General features: G+C 44.5%; 1 protein-coding gene across 1 annotated transcript in view; it reads left to right on the forward strand.

Annotated features, from left to right (window-relative positions):
* LOC145401382 (uncharacterized) overlaps positions 1-22,500 on the forward strand; it is a 372,455-nt gene that overhangs the window by 86,842 nt on the left and 263,113 nt on the right. Inside the window, exon 2 of the mRNA XM_080273712.1 lies at positions 13,719-13,744. The gene's annotated coding sequence lies outside the window, so the exon portion shown is untranslated. The remainder of the gene's footprint in view (positions 1-13,718; positions 13,745-22,500) is intronic.

Raw genomic sequence — 22,500 nt, forward strand, 5'->3', positions numbered from 1 at the left:
GAAGAAAGTGGATGAAGAGTTTGGGAGGAATATGAGTGTGAAATGGAGGGAGAGTAAGAAATTGTTTTGGAAGGAGGTAAAGAAAGTAAGGCAGTGTGAAAGGGGAAATAGTAGGGGAGTGAAAGATAGGAATAACAGATTGTTGGTGGAGAAGAGAGAGAAATTGAGGAGATGGAAGGAGCACTTTGAGGATTTGTTGAATGTAGAGAGTGAGAGCAGTGTGAGTATAAGTGGTTGGGGAATGGCTGGGAGAAGAAGAGATGAGAGGAGGGAGGAAGAGATCAGTAGGTCGGAAGTAGTGGAAGCAATGAAGAAGATTAAGCTGGGAAAGGCCCCAGGAATTGATGGAGTGTGTGGTGAAATGCTTAGGTATGGGGGTGAGATTGTTGTGGAGTGGATATGGAAGTTGTGTAGATTGGCTTGGGAAGAGGGAAGGGTTCCAGAGGACTGGAAATCAGGTATAATTGTTCCTCTGTACAAAGGAAAAGGGGAGAGAGAAGTATGTGGTAACCATAGGGGTATTTGCCTTCTTAGTGTGACTGGTAAAATATATGGTAGAATACTCATTGATAGGGTTAGGCATATGACAGAGGAGCTAGTTGGAGAAGAACAAGGGGGATTTAGGAAGGGAAAAGGGTGTAGATCAGATATTTGTTCTAAGATGTTTAGTGGAGAAGTATCTAGAGAAGGGAAGGAAAGTGTACGCTGCCTTCATGGACTTGGAGAAAGCTTATGACAGAATAGATAGGAAAGGTATGTGGAAGGTACTAAGAATATATGGAGTGGAGGGGAAATTGTTGAGTGCTGTGAAGAGTATGTACGAGGGAGCTAGGGCTACGGTGCGAGTGGATGGTGAGTTGAGTGAGTTCTTTGATCTCAATGTGGGACTGAAAACAGGGTTGTGTAATGTCTCCATGGCTGTTTAATATATATATGGATGGGGTCGTAAAGGAGGTACAAGGTAGGGCAGTGGATGTGGGGGTGGCCCTAATGAATGAGGGTGAGATTTGGAAGCTTCCGGTGTTGCTGTTTGCTGATGATACAGTATTGTTGAGTGAAGATGAATGGGAGTTGCAAGGTTTGGTGAATGAATTTGGGACAGTGTGTAGGAGGAAGCTGAAAGTTAATGTAAACAAAAGTAAAGTTATGGTGTTTGAGAGGAATGAAGTCACAGAGTGTGCAGTGAGGTTGGATGGTGAGGATATGGAGAATGTGAGTGCATTCAAGTACTTGGGTAGTGTGATGAGTAAGGATGGAACTTTGGGGGATGAAGTACGTGAAAGGGTACAGCAGGGAAGGAAGGTTGTTGGCACACTGAGAGCAGTGATGAGAAATAGGGAGGTGAGTATGGAAGTTAAGAAGTCACTGCATGATGGTATTGTGATCCCTACCCTGACGTATGGAAGCGAGGCGTGGACCTTGCAAGAGGGGAACAAGTCAAGAGTGAGAGCAGTGGAAATGAGTTACTTGAGAGGAGCATGTGGAGTGACATGGAGGGACAGGTTGACGAATGAAGAAGTGAAGGAACGTTGTGGGGTAGATGTGGATGTGGTTGAAAAGATTAGGAGAAATACACTGAGGTGGTTTGGACATGTGGAGAGGATGGAGAATGAAAGACTGACTAAGAGGGTGTATATAGGTGAGGTGGAGGGAGGGAGAGGGAGGGGAAGACCGAGGATGAGGTGGAGGGATGGAGTTGAGAGGTATATGAGGGAGGGGGGGGTGAGTTGGGGGGAGGGGAGTCAAATGGTGGGTGACAGAGTGACTTGGAGGCGTTTTGTCTGCGGCCACCCTTTGCGGGATTAGGGCGTCGGGCTATAGATAGATAGATAGAATATTATTTTCTTTTTTTTTTATCATCATCATCACCATCATCATCACGATTCATATTATTATTGTTATTATTATTATTATTATTATTATTATTATTATTATTATTATTATTATTATTATTATTACTACTACTACTACTACTACTACTACTACTACTACTACTACTACTACTACTACTACTACTACTACTATTATTATTATTATTATTATTATATTTAAATTCATTCACCCCTTCCCTACACTCCTGATCCCTGTATAACTCCTCTCTCCTCCTCCTCTTCCTTTTATCTGTCTCTTCCTCCTCCTCCTCTTCCTCTTCCTCCTTCTCCTCTTCCTCTTCCTCCTCCTTTTATCTGTCTTTCCCTCCTCCTCCTTTCCCTCTTCCTCCTCCTCCTCTTTTCCCTCTTCCTCCTCCTCCTCCTCCTTTCCCTCTTCCTCCTCCTCCTCTCCCTCCGTTTATCCCTTTCACTTTACTCAATTAGACAGTTCAACTTCTTCCTTCCTTACCCATCTTCTCTCTTCCTTTACTTTCGTCTTTACTGGCTCATCCCCCCCTTCACATCCTCTTCTTTTCATTTCTTTTATTCTGTTCAATCTGTTATCTTTTATTCGTGTTATTCCTGTCCGTGAACTATTTTTAATTTTCACACCTATCCTGTCTTCCCCTGTTACCCCCCTCTACCTCTCTCTCTCTCTCTTTTTTCTCTCCCTCTTCCTCTTCCCTCTCCCCCCCTCTCCCATCTTCCTTCCCTCTCACCCCTTCTCCCTGCTTCCTTCGTCTCTCCCCTCCCCTTCCCTCATCCCTTCATCCCCCTCTCTTTCTCTCCCTCCCTGTCTCCCCGCCTCTTGTAATCAACCTTTAGTCTCCCTCACCCCTCGCCCTGTCCCTCCCCCCTGTCCTTCCTTTTTCTCCCCCACCCTCTCCCTCTCCCCCACACCCTCTCACTCACCTAGTCCCTCCCCCTCTCCTTCTCCCCCTCACCCTCTCCCCCTCACCCTCTCCCTCACCCTCACCCTCTCCCTCACCCTCACCCCTCGCCCTCTCCCTCACCCTCTCCTCCTCACTCTCTCCCCCTTACCCTCTCCCTCATCCTCTCCCTCACCCTTCCCTTTCTCCTCCCTGTATTTAACACTTTTTCCCCTCACTCTCTCTAGTCAATTTTCTTCCCCTCACCTAACCTAACATCTCCCCTCCTTCTGCATACTCTCTCTCTCTCTCTCTCTCTCTCTCTCTCTCTCTCTCTCTCTTTCTCTCTCATTTCACATACCTTCTCTTACTCCTACACATAGCCTATGTCCTCTCTCTCTCTCTCTCTCTCGTTTCACATACCTTCTCTTACTCCTACACATAGCCTATGTCCTCTCTCTCTCTCTCTCTCTCTCTCTCTCTCTCTCTCTCATATTTTTCCCTTTCCTCCACGCAACCCCTCTCCTCTCTCTCTTCTTCCAATTACACACCCTCTCTCTCTTTTTCTCTCCACACAGCCCTCTATCTCTCTTCAGCACCACCTCTCTCTCTCTCTCTCTCTCTCTCTCTCTCTCTCTCTCTCTCCCCACTTCATTCTCCTTTCCTCTCCTTTCTCTTCTGTCCTCCACGTTGCCTGGCCATCTCTCTTCTCTCAACCCCACGTCTCTCCCTCGTCTCTCTCCTCTCTCTTCTCTCCTCTCTCCTCTTTCCTCCACTTTGCCTGCCTTCCCTTATGTAGCCTCCCTCCTTTATCTAAGTCTCCCTCCCTGAACACAGCCCATCACCCCTCCTCATACCCCTCCCTTCCTCTCTCTTTCCCCTTCCTCGCATTCCTCTCTCCTTGTCTCTCTTCTCATTCCTCTCTCCATCTCTGTCTTTTCTTTCCTCTCTCCTTCTCTCTCTTTTCATTCCTCTCTCCTTCTCTCTCTTCTCTATCCTCTCTCCCTCTCTCTCTCTTCTCATTCCTCTCTCCTTCTCTCTCTTCTCATTCCTCTCTCCTTCTTTCTCTTATCTTTCCTCACTCCTTCTCCCTCCTCCTTCTCTCTCCTTTCATTTCTCTTTGTCCCTCTCTCAGTATTTTTCCTCTTCCTCCCTCTTTTCCTCCTTGCCTCTTGTTCCTCTTTCTCTCCTAGCGTTCTCTCCTCTCCCTCCTTTCCTCTCCTCTCCTCTCCTTCCCCCCCCCTCCTGCGTCCTGTTGCTCTCCATCTCCCTTTCTCTCCTCCCCTTTCCTTTTTCTCCCTCCCTTCCACTCCTCTACTCTCTTCTCTGTCTCTCCCTTCACACTGCCTGCCACCCTTCCCTCCCCTCCCCTCCTCTCCGTTCCTCCTTTCTCTCTCCCTCTCCCTCACTCTCCCTCCTCTCTGTCCCTTCCTCGTCTCTCTCTCCCTCCCAGCCATACCGGGCCCTCCACCTCCCTACTTTGTCTTTTTCTTTTCCACTTCCCCTCCCTCCCTCTCTCCTCCCTCCCTCCCACTCTTTCAGCCCGTCCCATTTTTCCTTCCTCCCTCCCTCACCTCCTCTCTCCACCAGCACTTCCTCTCCCTACCAGCCCATCCTCCCCCTCCATCTCTCTCTCTCGGTACCGACACACCCTCCCTCTTTACATCCTCTCTCTCTCTATCTCTGTCTACCTTCCTTCCCTCCCTCACACTCCTAGCCCTCCCTCCCCCCATCTCTATCTCCCTCCCTTCCCTCCCTCCCTCCTTCCCTCCCTCCCTAATTCCCTTCCATCTCTCTCCCCCCTTTCCTTTCTCTTTCTCCCAGCCCTCCCCCCCCCTCTTTTCTCTCCTTCCTGCCACTCACTGTATCAGCTCTACACTCCCTCTCTCCTCATACGTTTCCGGCCCTCCCCCTACACATTCTCTCTCTCTCTCTCTCTCTCTCTCTCTCTCTCTACCTCCCACTCACTCTGTTACCCCTCCGTCCCTCCCTCCATCCCCCACCCTTTGCTCCCTCCTCCCTCCCTCTCTCCATCTCCCATTCCTTGCTCCCTGCTCCCTCCAACTCCCACTCTGTCCTTCAGTTCCTCCCTATCTCTGCCGCTCTATTCTCATACATCTCTTACTTCCTTTCTTCCTCTCTGCTTCCTTTTCTTCCCTCTTCCTTTCTCTTCCACTCTAGTGCCACTCAGTTCCTCACCCTGTCTCTCCCTCTCTGTTTTTCCCTCCCGCCCTCCCTCCCTCCATCTCTCCTCCATCTCTCCTTCTTCCAATTTACCCTCCCAGCCTCCCTCCATCTTTCCTTCCTCGCACTCCTCTCCCCTTCCACCCCTTTCAGTCCTCTCTTCTCCCTTTCTCTGCCACTTTTCCGGGCCTCTTTTCCTCCCTTCTACCTCTCTCCCCCCCATCTCTCTCTGCACCCTTTTCTCCCTTCACCCCCACTTTTCTCTGCCTCCCACACCCCCTCCCCAGCCCCCTCTACCCACCTCCCTAACTCCCCAACCCCCCTACCCACCTCCCCTGCCCCCCTCTCCACCTCCCCAGCACGACCCCTTCCAGCACGACTTACGGCCTCGATTATGGCCATATAGACGTACTTATTATCGCATCCCGTTCCTTTACCCCCACTCGTATTTCTCTCTCTCACCCTGGCTCCCATGTCCATCCGTCCGGGAGAGAGAGAGAGAGAGAGAGAAATTCTGGTTCACATACTTTTTAGAATCAGAGTTTTGGATCACATATGGCTTCGGATCACATATTTTTTTTTTTTTTATTTTTTTATCTCATACAATTTTGGATCTCTCACGTATATCCCAACACCAACTCGGACCTTCAAAAACACGGATGAAAAAATATGAAAATATTTAAAAAAATGGAATGGAGAGAGAGAAATTAAAAATAAAAAAATATAAAGAACCTGATGTACATTACGAAGATAAAATACTTGAGTTTTATAAGTCAACAGTGATGAAAAACGAGTTAAATAGATGTATACATTTTTTAAAAAAGAGTGACCTAAAGAAATATATAATGGTAAAAGGCAGTTCTGTACGAGAGAGAGAGAGAGAGAGAGAGAGAGAGAGAGAGAGAGAGAGAGAGCGTAGTAGGGTCCTAGACTAGGCTAACCTTCGTCCAGATCATTTAAGCCACAGGAGACCACTCTACATTATGTCCCGGGAAACTGTTGCATACTGGACAAATTTCGTGATACTAGAGCTATAATCCAACTTAGAATGTCGGTAAATACGAAGTTCTCTAGGAACTCACTAGAGGAAGGACTATATTCTCTGGAGTATCGTTAAACCGTTATAGGAATCTCCAAAACACAGCTAGATTTCTTGTCGCTGTCGTTAAAAAAAGTTGCTCAATGGAAATAAAGATATGTACTGCTAGCGGAAAGCCGTTAAACTGTCAACCCTGCGGCGACTACCTTTTGGATTTGATGCAGCCCGCTAACGAACGGTCGTCCCCTATCCAAAAAGTTTGACTCCAGACCACCGAGGCTAGTTAGATATTTACAGGGTTAAAAAAATGCTTTACTGAAGGCTTGTGGATTTGTGTAATGCAAAATTTAAATAAGAAAAAATGAACAATACCTATCGTCGAAAAAAGTTATCTGAAATGTGTAGATATGTCAAAAACAGCTGGCATAAATATTTCGTGAGCTTTGGTGAGAACTAAGTGTACCTTGAGCTTTGTGTGCTGAGTGAGCTAGATAAACTGGATAAGCTCGCTGTGAATGCTGACCTAGATGAGGGAGGGAGGGAGAGGGGAAGGGGGGTCGAAGCGAGAGAATTGAGTGATCCCTGAAGCTCGCATGCCAACGGACTGTCTCGAAGCTCCGACCCGCCTCTCCCTGGAAGCACTCCCCCCCCTCCCCCGCTTCCCCGTAGCTGCCACCAATCAAATGAAGGGTCAGGCACGACGGACCGGGGTTATTGCTGCATGGACCGGGCTTATATTGGACCGTGATGACTTCCCCCTCAACCCTGCCTCTGTTGCTGCTTCTGACCTTGTTTCTGTTGCTGTTCCTGACCTTGTTTCTGTTCCTGTTTCTGACCCTGTTCCTCTCATGTTCCCTGACCTTGTTTCTCTTCCTCTTCCTGACCTTATTTCTCCTGGCCCTGTCTGCATCTCTTCTTCTGTGTTTATTAATATACTCTTGGCTGGATTCACTTTATATTACTTCAACTTTATGTTCCTCTCACTGAAGTTTGTTTTCGTACTTTTCGCTGTCCCTGTCCTTTTCCTTGTCTCTTCCTTCATTTATATAACTCTTTGGGTTGGATTTTGTTTACTGTATTTTACATCGCTTTCCCCTCTCCCATTCCCTACCCCTTTTTTCCCTTCCCCTACCCCTTCCCCTTTCCTGTCTCATTCCCCCTTCCCCTTTCCTGTCTCATTCCCCTTCCCTTCCCCATTTTCCCTTTCCCCTTTCCCTTTCCTTGTACCTGTCATTCCCCTTCCTTTCCCTTCCTCCTCCTCCTCCTTCCCTTTCCCCTTCCCCCGTCCTTGTCCGTCATGCATTCCCAGAGTTCATTTATATTCTCCTCTGGCTGCCTTTCACTCGCTTACTTTAGCATACTTTATTAAACTTTATTTTCCTTTACGTCACTTCACTTCCTCTCACTTCATTCCTCTTCATTTCCCTTCGCTTAAGTTTCCCTCCCATCCCTTCCGTTCTCTTCCCTTCCCTTTCTTTTATTCCCCTTTCTTTCTCTCCCCATCCCTTCCCTTCCCTCCCCTTCCAGTCCCTTCTCAGCCCTTCCTATCTCTTCCCTTCGCTTTCCTTCCCATTCCTTCCCTTCCCTTTCCATCTTATCCCTTCCCTTCCCTTCACTTCATATCACTTCACTTCACTTCACTTCACTTCACATCACTTCACTTCACTTCACTTCACAGTACTTCCCCTGATGACTGTCCCTGTCCCTGTCCCTGCCTTGCCTCATCGGTGCTCGTTTATATGCTCACTCCTCTGGTCGGCTATCCTTCACTTCATTTCACCTCACCTCACCTCACCTCACGTCACTGCGCTCTATCTCTTTCCTTTATTTACTTTATCACATTTCACTTCCTACTTCTTCATTTCATCATATCTCACCTCACCATGCCTCACTACACATCATCTCACATCCCATTCCTTCTGTTCCTTCTCCTCCTCTCCCTTCCCTTCCCTTCTCTTCCCTTACCCCCCTTTCCTTTCCCCTCCCTTCTCGTCCCTTCCAGTCCCTTCCCCTCGGTTTCCTCCCCTCCCATTCCCTTTCAGTCACTCCCATTCCCCTTCCTCCATTTCAGGTCACTTTGCATTACTCCATTTCACTTCACTTCCTCTTTCCCTCCTTTTCCCTTCTCTCCACCTCAGTTCACTTCACCTCCTGCCTACTTGTCCGTCTGTCTGCCTGTCCTCTCTCATTCCTGTCTGCCTGTTTTCATCCTTTTTTTCCTTGTTGTCTGTCTGCTCCCATTCCTGTCTGCCTCTCTTCATCTTGTTTTCCCCTTGCTGTCTGTTTGCTTCCATTCCTGTCTGCCTGTCTCCCCTGCCTGCCTGCCTGCCTGCCTGCCTCCCTACCTACATATCAATATATCCGCAACTGCTCTTGTTTTCTACCTCCCTCTGCCTTATTATTCATGCACCTAACTCTGGACATAGACTAGGGAGCCCTTTCTCGAGGTCCAACTCCCCAGAAGCACACACACACACACACACACACACACACACACACACACACACACACACACACACACACACACACACACACACACACACACACACACACACACACACACACACACACACACACACACACACACACACACACACACACACACACACACACACACACACACACACACACACACACACACATGTACGCTAATATACCAGGGATATCTAATGTAGCACCGACATTTACCTCCTTGTTTTCTTTCTTTTCTTATTGTTTGCCCCTTCTCTGCCTTCATGTATGTCTGTCTGCCTGTCTACCTCTATACCTTCCTGTGTCTGCCTTCCTGTCTGCCTCTCTGTCTGCCTTGTCTCCTGCTTCCTTCCCTGTATTCATGTTTATCTGTCGCATCCTGAATGACTACCCGGTACCTTACTTTCTCCTTCCTTCCTTCCTACCTGCACATCTCGTCTGCTTACTTCCCTATGTATTTCTTTCCCTGTTGTCTGCCTGCCTGCTTCCCCTCTGCCTGCCTGTCTCGTCTCCCTGCTTTCTCTCAAGACTACCTGTTTATTTGCTGTCAGTTTGCCTGTCTGTTTGCAAGTTGCCTGTAGTTGCATGTCATCTCCCTGCTCCCTTGCCTGGCTGCTTATTTGTCTGCTCTCTGTCTGCCTATCACGACTCATTCCCTGTCTGCGTGTGGCTGCTCGTGCTGCTTATAATTCGCTCCACCTGCCAGACTCCTTCAATCATTACCTGACCCCTCCCTTCCCTGCTCCCATCTTGTAACTATTTATTCCCTTGCAATTTGTCTTTCTTCTCTGCGTACCGACCTGTGTTCCTGCCTGCTTATTTCTCTACTTCCTCGGCTTATCTGCCTGTCGCCCTTCCTCCTCCATTCCCCATCTTTCCCTTTCCTCCTCCTCCTCTTCCTCACTCGCTATCTTTCCCCTCCTAACTTTCTCCCCTCCAAGCTTCCTATCTCCTCTCATAAGTCTCTCCTTTCCATTCTCTTCCTTTACATTTTTTTTATTTTGAATTTTTAGTCCGATTGCCCACCCTTCCTCTCTCTGTATCTGGGTAATTCTCTCTCTCTCTCTCTCTCTCTCTCTCTCTCTCTCTCTCTCTCTCTCAGGGATCCCCTACACCCATCGCACGGTAAACAGACCAACTTAAAACTCGTGAAATGTGAATAAATCGATTAGCATCATACGCCAAGTGACATGGGAGTCTTGTTAGCACCTCTTCCTTAACACCTCGTCCTTAGCACCTCTTCCTTGACACCTCTTCCTTAGCACCTCTTCCTTGGCGATTTATCCTGCCTTTGACACCATAACATTCTCTTCTGCGCTGTCTCTGTCATCTCAGTATCGAAATAGTTTGAATCAGTGACACAGAATGCGATACAGAGGTGGTTTTGCCGAATAAATCGCACCTCGATAGACATTTGGCCACACAGAATACGGCCATTAATCTCGCAGTTACGCCCACGAACAACAAGATCAAGAACAAAAAAGAGCAAGAACAAGAAGAACAAGAGCAACGTGAACAACAAGAACAAAAAACAGCAAAAACAACAAGAACCAGAACACCATCTCCCACAACCACGGATTTCGGACTCACAGAATAAATCAAAACTCAGAATATGTTGCGTCTGGAAAGAGAAATAATAATAACAACACATCAAGAAAAGCGCCATGTGTCCTTTTTTTCCATATTTTCATTTTCCTCACCAGAATATAATGCAGTAGTTGTGTATTTCCTTCATATACGGATTTTTTTTTTTTTTTGAGTGCTCGTGTTTTTTTTTCGAGTTTTTTTCTTTTTGGACGCTGGAAAATGAGCATATTCACCTCCGGAAGAATTATCAGTTTTCTGGAAGCACATTGTAATAATTTAATAGGATTTTGGGTGATATGTGTGTGTGTGTGTGTGTGTGTGGGGAGGGTGATGAGTGTGTGGGGTGGGGGCGGTGATGAGTGTGTGTGGGGGGGGAGGGTGATGGGTGTGTGTGTGGGGGGGGTGATGAATGTGTGTGTGGGGGGGCCGATGAGTGTGTGTGTGTGTGTGTGTGTTTGTGTGTGTGTGTGTGTGTGTGTGTGTGTGTGTGTGTGTGTGTGTGTGTGTGTGTGTGTGTGTGTGTGAATGTTTGTGTGTGTATGTGCTTGTTCGAGGAAACATTCATTGGCAGTGTTTACAAATAAAGTGGCGAACTGTAAGTGTAAAACGTAAACACAACCTCACTCAGTAACCGGTAATATGGTTGGAACACCCTAGCACTTTTTCTTAAGCGATTTATCCTCCGTGCTTCACTTTAATAAATCTTCTATATTTTTTTTTTTTTTTAGTATCGACATAGTTTATATCATACCTATACAAGTGGATATCTGAGTCTAATACACAGAATAATTCGCTAATGTACAGATGCTTGGAAATACCTGTGCCTACGAGAATACGGCTTAAAGTTCGGCACATGAGTTACTACTAAATATACGGCCACAGCAACTCACCTGGCGCCAATACTTATAAAGCTTCCTAAGCTTAATTGCATGTATGATTGTTTGTGTATACCTCTGTTTTCACTCACATAATTATCATACATTTTACGCTTAAGTTGGAGTAAATATTAGTGATGAAATACGAAGCATAATAGTATCTGTGTTAATTTTTGGCTGAATTGGGTAAGATCTTTTATAATTGCTTTACCTGGATGCACCTGTAGATTTTCATGGATGTGTGTGTGGGGGGAATAATTACTGGTACACACACACACACACACACACACACACACACACACACACACACACAAAGCATGTGTTTATCCACGTGTGTACAGGGTGGGTCATAAGTTTTAATATTACACCGCGTCAACTTCACGCTAAACGCTGGTAGGGAAAAAAGTTATGTTGATGATGATGATGATGATGATAATGATGATGATAAACAGAGAACAATGACTTTCGAAACCATTAATATGATCTTCAGGTGTCCAACAAAATTTCGAAAAAGTAGTGTAGGAGTTTCATAATAATCGAAATAAAGAAAACAGAAGAAAAAGAAAAGATAATATAATGGACCGCTATTATTATCAAACTAAACAGCAGTGCGCAAAAGTTCGGTGACACTTCTCCGTTGACTGGCAATGGATGGTATTAGACGAATTATTTTTATGTAGTAGCAGTAAGAGGTGCACAATAAGGAAGACTGAGGTGTGGGCAGACAAGAGGGTAGGCAGGTAAGAGAAGAGGCAGGCAAGAGGAGTGACAGGCAAGAAGACAGACAGGCAAGAGGAGAGACAAGCAAGAGGAGAGACAGGCAAGAGGAGAGACAGGTAAAGAGAGGCGTAGACAAAGGAAAACAAACTCTAAACTGACTGTGCATATACCTGCGTCCACCTGAACATAATTTTATCGTGGAGTGGGATCGATAAAGGATAATAGTGCCTGCCTAATGCCCCTTGATTATATAATTGTAAACTTTATAGCCACGAATTACGCCGTGTTTTCACCCCCCAGCGTCGTGCATAGCGGTTTATATATCATGCCCCGTGACCCTTAGCGCTGAGGTATGCCCGTCGTATCGTCTGTCTCAAAACAATCATTGCCTTATATTTATTTCTTTGTTTTTAAGCGGAGTTCCCCCTCACCCCTGTGTGTGGGTTTAGTTACTTCGGTCCTTCATCACGTATTCACACACACACACACACACACACACACACACATTATGCATACAATATACTCACACACACACACACACACACACACACACACACACACACACACACACACACATTATAAACTCAATGACCCAGACTTCGTAAAACACCTTCTCTAGCGAGTTATTTTAACACTGTAAGCCTTAGTATCCCCTGATATGCTGCTGATTCACGCTACATCGATTTTAAGAAGATTATCAATAACGTACAAATGAACGCTAAGGTGTAATAAACAAAATAAATCGCTAAAGAGAAAGTGCAACGGCGTACACGAATGAAGTGAGCTGAGGGGTATGCAAGAGGGAGAGGGGGATTGAGGAGGGGGGAGATGAGAGGGGGAATTGAGTGGGGAGATGAGGAGGGGAGGAAATTGGGGGAAAGTATCATGCAAGGAAATTAAAACTGTGAAAATTGTGTTGTATGTGGTGAGATGGAACATAATTTTAATGCGTCGAGTTTGACATGAGTGTGTGCGTGAAAATACACCGTTTGGAGGAGTGAGGAATTCTAAATTAGTGAGGTGCCCGGTAATTTTCTCATTCTTTCCCGTTTTCGTGCACACACACACACACACACACACACACACACACACACACACACACACACACACACACACACACACACAAAGAGAGAGAGAGAGAGAGAGAGAGACCCCGCAGTAACCCCACCACTCTCGGACGCATTGAATATACGGCTTCTGAACACCTGGTTAAATCGACACGCTTAATATTACGGCTCACAGGTTCCAATATTTTAATAGCCCAAGTCAATAGTCACAGAAATAGTCCTAGTAATAGTTATAGTAGTAGTCCTGGTAATAGTTACAGTAGTAGCAGTCCTAGTAATAGTTATAGTAGTAGTCCTGGTAATAGTTATAGTAGTAGTAGTCCTAGTAATAGTTATAGTAGTAGTCCTGGTAATAGTTATAGTAGTAGTAGTCCTAGTAATAGTTATAGTAGTAGTCCTGGTAATAGTTATAGTAGTAGTAGTCCTAGTAATAGTTATAGTAGTAGTTCTAGTAATAGTTATAGTAGTAGTAGTCCTAGTAATAGTTATAGTAGTAGTTATAATAGTAATCCTGGTAATAGTTCTAGTAATAATGATGGTCCTTGAAATATTCCTAGTAATAGTCTAGGTAGTAGTCATAATAATAGCCCTAGAAATAGTCCTAGTCCTTATAGTAGTCACAATAATAGTCCTAAAAAGTCCTAGTAATAGTCATAATAATACTTCTGTTACTATGCTAAACATTATGATAAAGAAATGCACACACACACACACACACACACACACACACACACACACACACACACACACACACACACACACACACACACACACACACACACACACACACACACACACACACACACCGCCTCATTCCAGCTCCCTCAGACGACACACAGGTACTCATAAATACAAAACACACACGTAAAGGCACACCTACACCTCTCCTGTAAATATTCAAACTCTCATGTAGTGTATTAGACCTTGTGTGTTTACTGTGGTGTCTAAAAAGAATATATAGACCACGAAATATAAACATCTACAATAATTTAATATAGTCTTTATCTCTTTATATCTTCCTTTTTTTTTTTCAGAGCGCCATGACCCAGAGCGTTGACATGTGAGTACCAAACTTTTATTTTATTTTATTTTATTTTGTTATTTTTTTATGTATAGTTGTGATCCATAATCCTTTCAGATGTGTTGAGGCTTCGAACGAGGTAAAGCCAAATTACAGTCCTTTCGGCTCATTTTATTATTATTATTATTATTATTATTATTATTATTACTATTATTATTATTATTATTATTATTATTATTATTATTGTAAGTACTCGTTCATTAGGTTCTTATTTTCGAGACAACTTAAAAGAATATTCACTTAAAACTGATGACCTTCTTGGCAAAAATGGTCTCCCTCGAGGTCAGTCCCTGAGGTCATCCGAATTTCTAGCTCGGATACGGCTGAAAATTGGACCCTTTTCGAATTTATATAAACTCAAAATTATCCTTCAAATAACCCAAAATTTCTCAAAAATCTCGACCCACACTTTTTACGATAACTCAGTGGGAATAAAAGTAAATAAATGGGGTATAATTTTTAAGAGCACATTACTGAGCATATTTCAACTTCACGTTTACACAAATGAAGGAGAAGGAAAATATTAGTTATGAAGTGGATTAAATGGGGTGGAAAGGATGAGTTCGGTTGGGTGGAGGGGCGCGTGGAATGGATGGGCAGAAAGAAGTGGTGGAGCAAAGTGGAAGGGAGAGGTTGAGTGAGGTGGAGAAATTAGAAGAAGGGAAGATGATAAAAGAATAACGAGTAAAATGTGGAGTGGAGGAACTAGTGGAGCAATATGGAGAGGGGTGATGAGTGAGGTGGAGTGAGTGGAGGAAAGGAAGGAGAGAAATTGGAAGAAAGGAAGGAAAGAAATTGGAAAAAAGGAAGGAGAGAAGGTGGAGGAAAGGAAAGAAAGAAACTGAAGAAAAGGAAGAAGAGAAATTGGAAGAAAGGAGGGAGAGAAACTGGAAGAAATGGAGAGAAATTGGAGGAGATGAAGGAGAGAAATGGGAGGAAAGGAAGGAGAGAAACCGGAAGAAAAGGAGAGAAACTGGAAGAAAGGAAGGAGAGAAATTGGAAGGAATGAGGGAGAGAAATTGGAGGAAAGGAAGGAGAAAATTGGAAGAAAAGAAGGAGAGACATTGGAAGGAAGGAAGGACTTAACCCTCTCAGACTCTTGCGACTCCTTCTCATTCAAATAAAATACTTTGGCGTGAGCTGGAGAAGAGGAGTTGTCTTGATCTTGAGAAGGTTGTCTTGATCTTGAGAAGGTAATCTTAATCTTGAGAAGTTAGTCTTGATCTTGAGAAGGTTGTCTTGATCTTGAGAAGGTAATCTTAATCTTGAGAAGGTTGTCTTAATCTTGAGAAGGTTGTCTTGATCTTGAGAAGGTTGTCCTGCTCTTGAGAAGGTTGTCCTAATCTTGAGAAGGTTGTCTTGATCTTGAGAAGGTTGTCCTGCTCTTGAGAAGGTTGTCTTTATCTTAAGAAGGTTGTCTTGATCTTGAGAAGGCTGTCTGGATCTTGAGAAGGTTGTCTTGATCTTGAAATAGTTACTTAGAGAAGCTCATTCAAGTCACTCTCATCTGAATGTAATCGTGTGACGCCAGGTGGAATTGATTACTAGATAGCTGAAACAGAATCTTAGACAGCTGGAAATAGAATACTAGATAGCTGAAATAGAGTCCTAGAGTTGTCGCGACCATCAGAGTGTTAGCCAGATGGAAGGAAATAATAAAGCAAAAGACCAAAGAATAAGATATGGATGAAAATAATAAAACAAAGGACCAGGAAATAAAAGGCAGAGAAGAAAAAAATAAAAAAAAAGACCAGAAAATAATCAATGGAAGAGGATAATACAGTGGACGAACAAGTAAATTATAAACAAAAAATAATAAAACAAAAGACTAACTGATAAAATGTGCCAGTGTCCATCCTCAAGGTCCCTAACACCATTTCCTAAGCAACTTATTCTGCCTGCTACATCATAACTGTCCATCTCCGTGTTACATAAATCATTCTCATATCACCACACTCTGCGTCGATACCGTGCAAAAGGACATTAACCAGCCGTATCCAGAAATACATCGCTGAGGAAGAGGTGCTAGGGTATCCAGAAAATCCAGAAATAAATCGCTAAGGAAAAGATGCTAGGGATACGGTCCATTGTGATTCTCCCGGGCGGGGATGGATAACGAAAATGGAATCTAGCAATCAGGGGAAATCAGCTGACGTCCAGAATGATACACCTTCCGATACACTTAGACGGACACACCACGCGAACGTAGGTGTAGATTCGTCTCTGGGGGTGAATAGTGAGACAGTGAGACAGTTTCGAAGCCGTGAGTTGATTTTTGAAACCTGATAAGAAGTTCTGAATATTATGTAAGTGTTTTAGGATTCTTCGATTAAAAGGTGGAATGGTGTTGTGTGTAACTGTGCATTGCCTGTTTATTAATCTCTCTCTCTCTCTCTCTCTCTCTCTCTCTCTCTCTCTCTCTCTCTCTCTCTCTTATGTGCGTCTGACTCTGATCGTAGAATAGGAAGCCCGTTACTGGGTCTCAGTAGTCCCAGTAGTCCACTTGCATATACAACAAAAGGTTTGGGATTAACACCTATCACCTTTCCTGCGATACGCTAGGGATATCACATTCGGATCCGATGTTGCGTTATTAATGGGAGTATAAATATATTTTTTTCTGTACGATATTAGCACACCTTACATTGGCATACTTCATACTACCAAATATACTGCCGAACCTCAGATAGCCCCACCTCACACTGCCACACCACACAGCCACACCTCACACCGTTCCTCTTTGCACCTCACTCTGCCACATGTCACTGCCGCACCTCACACTGCTACATCTCACACTGCCACACTTAATATTGCCACACTTAATGATCCTTCCCCTCACTTTCCCCTCTTTCCCCCCTTCCACTAACCCCTCCATATCTTCCCCCTTTCCATATCTTCTTTCTCTCCCACATGCCATACAAGACCCACTTCTTCCCCCCATACACTCTTCCACTTCCACTCACACATCTTTCAACCTTCCTCCCCCTCACACCTTCCACACCCCAGCACACACCCTTCCCCTACTCCTTCACATCCCCCACACCCCCTCTGACCTCTCCCACACACTCTTTCCACCCCCACGCACCCTCCTAACCTCCACCTCCCCCCACACACCCTTCCAGTCTCTCTGTTCCCCAATCCTTCCCTTAGCGAGAGGCGAAGCTCCTGTGGGACGCATTCAGTGTGGGCAGAACTGGAAATAATGTTATTGTTGGGTTCAGTGTGTGTGTTTTAGATGGTGGATATGAACTTTGATGCAGACACTGTATTGTTATTGTTCTTTGTCTGTCTGTCTGTCTGTCTGTCTGTCTGTCTGTCTGTCTCTGTCTCTGTCTCTGTCTGTCTCTGTCTGTCTCTCTGTCTGTCTCTCTGTCTGTCTGTCTGTCTCTCTCTCTCTCTCTCTCTCTCTCTCTCTCTCTCTCTCTCTCTCTCTCCATACATAAGTACATGATATAGTACCAAAATATATTCACTATCACCTGAGATTCCCTCCAAAGTGATGGTACGATTTTATGATAGGGAAACTAACAGGAGGCTTTATCTAAACAGTATATTCTTTTACGTTTTTGGTCCGACAGTGGATACAACGCTTCTTTGCTGTTTTCCCCTTGCGTTGCAGGTACCGAATACTGTCTTTGATCCTAAACATGCTGTGAATACCCTTGGCGTTTTTCACATCACTTATTGGCGTCCCCCTCGCGACCGACGTCCGTAATGAGAATAAGTCAACACTCAAAAGAAGGGAATATCCGCCTCGTCTCCAGAGCGTTGTTTACATGAGAAGTCTTCGTCAGCAAAGGCGCCTCCCTTGTGGCGGCCCCGCACACACAACTCTCACATGCAAAATAAAGAAAATAAACAAGGGAAAGCGGAGTAAAAAGTGGTGGAGGTACGAGGCCTGTATATTGGTCAGACCCCAGCAGGGCAGAGTAATGAAGGGGTTGGATATTGCAAGCCAGCAGGGGGAGAAGGCGGCCTCTCCTGCTCGGCCCTACACACACACACACACACACACACACACACACACACACACACACACACACACACACACACACACACACACACACACACACACACACACACACACACACACACACACACACACACACACACACACACACACACACACACACACACACACACACACACACACACACACACACACACACACACACACACACACACACACACACACACACACACACACACTACCTCCTCTCCTGCTTCACTCAACCTCTTTCCCTCTCTTGACTCAACCTCCTTCCCTTCCTCCCTCCCCCTCTCTCTCACTCCTCCCTCCTCCTCTCTCTCTCACTCAACCTCCCTCCTTACAACCTCAGTTCTCTCATGCCTCACCCTTAACCTCGAAACCTAACATTTGGAACCTCACCCTCACAACCTCAGACTTCCTCACCCTATCCAGTACTCTATCAGCTTTACCCTCTCAACCTCAGACTCCCTCAACCTCACTCTCACTACTCTCTCACCCTAACCCTAACAACTTCACTCCTTGTCTCAGTAGCTCTCAACCCCCTCACAGCAACCCCTACCCACCCGAGCACCTCACATCTGCTACACGGTCCTTCACCTTTACCAGCAGTATGTTAGTAGCCTCATACAGGTTCCATATTTACCTTAGTAGAGCCACATGAAGACTTATTACCTCCGCCAAGGAGGTTATGTTTTGTGTCCGCGTTGGTTTGTTTGTCTGTTTGTCTGTCAGCAGCATTACTCAAATAGTTATGAACGTACAGGTAATTTGCTGGAATTTTTTTGGAGGGGTAGGGTATGGCCCAAGGAACAAGCCATAAGATTTTGGTGATGATCCAGATCATCATCCGGATCCAGGAATATCCTGTTTGTTTATCCACACGATTTCTCCAAATGTTCTCAATGAATTTCAATGAAATTCCGTGGAAGGGTGGGCCATGGACCAAGAGAGAATTGATTAAATTTTGGGGAGAATCCGGATTCGGATCCTGCAATGGCATTGGCTGAGGTATGCGCTCTTTGAGTGCCTTATAGTTCTGTTCTATAATTTCATCATCATCGTCATCACCATCATCATCATCACCATCAAGACTCCTTCAAACAGAATGCAATAGCTACCAGGAATTAAAAAACCAAAAACACGTCATAGGACTGAACAAAACAGTCATTGTACCTCAGTGGTCCCTGTCTTTTTACTTCTTTCCCTTCGGTTCAGTGACGTCACTTACAATATATTTTCTTGCCAATTACAGAGGCCTTTATGCAGCTTAGGGGAGACATTTCTAGCTAGAGGAGTTAGTTAAAGCATTTTCTGATCCTTCCACTGAAACATTTAGAAATCTGAAAAAAATTACATGAAGGAAACAAAAAATAAAAATAATAATAAAAAAATAGTAGCCTAATAATGAATAAATAAAAATATGTTTATAGGAGTGAAGGGACTGAGGCTGGTATTCTTGTCTGTGAAGGAGGCCCCCTAACACCTATTCCTTAGCGATTTATTTTAGTGTATGGACGGTTGATATCCTTTTGTACATTATTTATGCAGACAATGACAGTATTGGAAGGTTTATGTAGCACAGGGCAGTAAGGTGTAATAAGCACAATAAATCGCTTAGGAAAAGGTGTTTGGGAGTTTCATTAACCGAAGAGAAGATGGGTTTTTGAGACAGGACTTAACTCTAGCAAATGTCGCCAAAACAAACGTTATAGAAATCTTAATGCAAGACTCACACTTTTTAACCCTAACTCAAAGAAAACACAAACCATTAAATTCAAGACTCATACTTTTTCACTCTATCTCAAACAAAACACAAACCACCAAATGCAAAACTCACACTTATCACCCTAACTCAAACAAAACACAAACCACTAAATTCAAGACTCACTCTTTTTCACCCTAACTCAAACGGAGCACAAGGTATTTCTGAAACAATATTCGGGTGAACACGAGTGATGTGAGCCTGATGGGGGCTATGAAAAGAAGTTTAATTCTTTCAGCTGGGTTCTGTATAAATTTACATGGGAAACAAGCCAACTGCCCCGAGTTTACTAATAAAATATGATTGGCATATCCTCAACCGGGCAAAATTTCTACTTTTTTTTTTTTTCACTCCTTTTTAAATTTTTGCTCTTTAATTTTTACTCTTTTTAAGTTTTACTCTTTCTTAAATTTTTACTTTTTTTTTTTTTTCGTGGTACCCTATTAAGCACGTTTTCCTGCAGCCATTGCTTTTTCGGGATTTTAAAACAGCCGCTTCAAACCAATGACGTAGAGTTAGTGTTATTTTCCGTACCACAAGTCGATTTGATTCAGCTGTAGAGAGACTTGTTGGAAGAAATATTGAGGCTAACTTCTCTTGTCCTATAGTTTATTTAAATTGTGGTGTGTTTCATTATTTTTACCGGCTTCATACGGTTTTATTCGGCTAAGGGAGGAGAATCAGGTTAGGAATGGATCTTGGAAGGTTGTATTTAACTCCGTCACTACAAATGCTTTCTACAAAATAAAATAAGAGATCGTGAATAAACTGAAAAAAAGCGAGAAAGAAATTGGTTGTCAGATTCAAGGAGTTACAAGGGAATTTATTATCTGTTAATTGAGTGTAATATAATACGGTAATTTCTTCAGGTCCTGTAGTGGGGAGGGATGAGGTTTGAGGTGGGGCGTTACAGAGATAGAAAGGAACATAGTGGTTGAGTGTAGGAGTATTGGGTAGGTTATTTAAAGTGAATAGAAGGACTTTTTATTATTTTTCGGCTTTTTTTTTTTTTATATTGTATATCCCAGGTGCTTTGCATGTCCTCTCCCCCCACCTCAGCTTCATTGCCTTACTTCTCCCCCCCTCCCTTCCTTGTCTAACCTCTCCCTCCCTCTTCCTCTTCCTTGCCTAATCCCTCCCTCTCCCTCCCTTTTCCTTTTCTATTCTCCCCAACCCCAATTTCATCCCCTTCCCTTAGCCAACCCTTCGTACCTTCCCACCGTTTCTTATTGCCTACCAACCCATCCCTGTGCCAACTCTTTCCCAGCCCTCGACCAGTCCTTTCTTCCAGTCCTCCCTTCCACCTGCCATCCTCTTCCCTTTCTCTACCAGCTTTCCTGGACCTTCTCCATCCTTACCAACCCTCCTGGTTCCCCACTTCTCTATGCCAACCCGTCTTCCCCTCCGCTTACCCTCTCTCTAACCTCATTCTTTCCCCTCCAACTCCTGTCCCTCCCTCTCCTCTCCCTGTCACCCACCCGCTACTTTTGCCTGTCCTCTTCCTCACCCCTCCTGCCTACCCTATATCTCTGCCAACCTTATCCACTGCTTCCTCTTGCTGTCAACCACTCTCCCCTCACCCACCAACTTCTCCCCTTTGCCCACACTTCCGTCCCCCTTCCCCCTCTCAACTAGGCTAAACCCGCCTTCCCCTTGAACCCTTCCTCTTCCCTGCCAACCCCTTCTCTTCTCGCCCTTGCCTCTCTGCCAACCCCTTCCCCTCGTCCGTGCCCCCTCCACAGTTGCCAACAGTTGTAAGTCTCCACGCCGTCAGTTGGTGGCCGGGAGCGTGTGTAAGTCGCGGTTTTAAAGCCTCCAACTCCACCATCTGCTTTTGTCGAGTTGGATCCCCTCTTTGTGTGTTTTGGGCCTCTGGCTTTGGGGTTTTGTCGTTTATATTTACATGGATTAGAGCGATTTCTTCGTTAATTTAGCGTTTCACTTTTTTTTTGGGGGGGGGGGAGGCGTTTAAGTCGGGATTTTTAAGGGTTCAGCTCCACCCTTTCCTTTTGTCGAGTTGGATCCCTTCTTGCAGTGTTTTTGGCTGTGTCGTTTATATTTACGTGGATTATAGTGGTTTTCGTCAGTGATATACCCATTCCCTTCTCCTCAGGGTGTGGCGGTCGAGGTTTCAGAGTATACCGTCCTACCTTCAGTTTTTGTCGAGTTGGATTCCCTCCTCTTTTTTTTTTTCCTGCCAATACTTCTGTGATCTTTATGTGTGTGTGTGTGTGTGTGTGTGTGTGTGTGTGTGTGTGTGTGTGTGTGTGTGTGTTCTCGTCCTTTGTCAATTTCTTTTCCTTTACTGGTTTACTCTTTCACGTCCATGAATCACCATATTTGGCGGGCGTGTAAGTACTTTTGTTTGGGGTTTTTATTTTAGGCCTGTTTTTGGTCTTTATTTGGGGACTTTATTTTTGTGCTTAAGTGTTCATAGTGGCGAGGATTTTTTTTTTACATGGAGGTTGCGTACAAGGTTCCAACTCTGTGCGCTCTCTCTCTCTCTCTCTCTCTCTCTCTCTCTGCTTCTTTTTATGGTTCCTTGTTTATATTTTCGTTGATTATGTGTTTTGCCTTCCGTCATTCACTGTTTGCCATCGTTAATCGCCGTCAGACGATTTTTATTTCGCTAAAGTGAGATTTTTTGGAGATGGAGGGGTTAGAAATAGCCTCAGTCTTCCTTCAGTGCTGGAAGTGACTATGAATTACTCGAATAAAATCGTCTGGTGATGGCAAGAATAATGAATAGACTCCCTTTGAAGAACTGGACACACATATTCGCCAAAAATAAATAAATAAATAAATACAATAAAAAACAGTTGGTTATGACTTATTTCCGAATGATTACTTTGAATTTTGACACCTCGGCATTCTTGGCATATATGGCTGTGATGTGCATTTTGAAACAGTTCCCCAATAATATATGGAACTCGTTTTTATAAAATTTACAACTCAAAAAACACAATTTCTTATATTTGCAGA

This window comes from Coenobita brevimanus, chromosome 55 (assembly GCF_032717465.1).
Source record: "Coenobita brevimanus isolate Jiangsu-jjx chromosome 55, ASM3271746v2, whole genome shotgun sequence".
NCBI classification, from domain to species: Eukaryota; Metazoa; Arthropoda; class Malacostraca; order Decapoda; family Coenobitidae; genus Coenobita; species Coenobita brevimanus.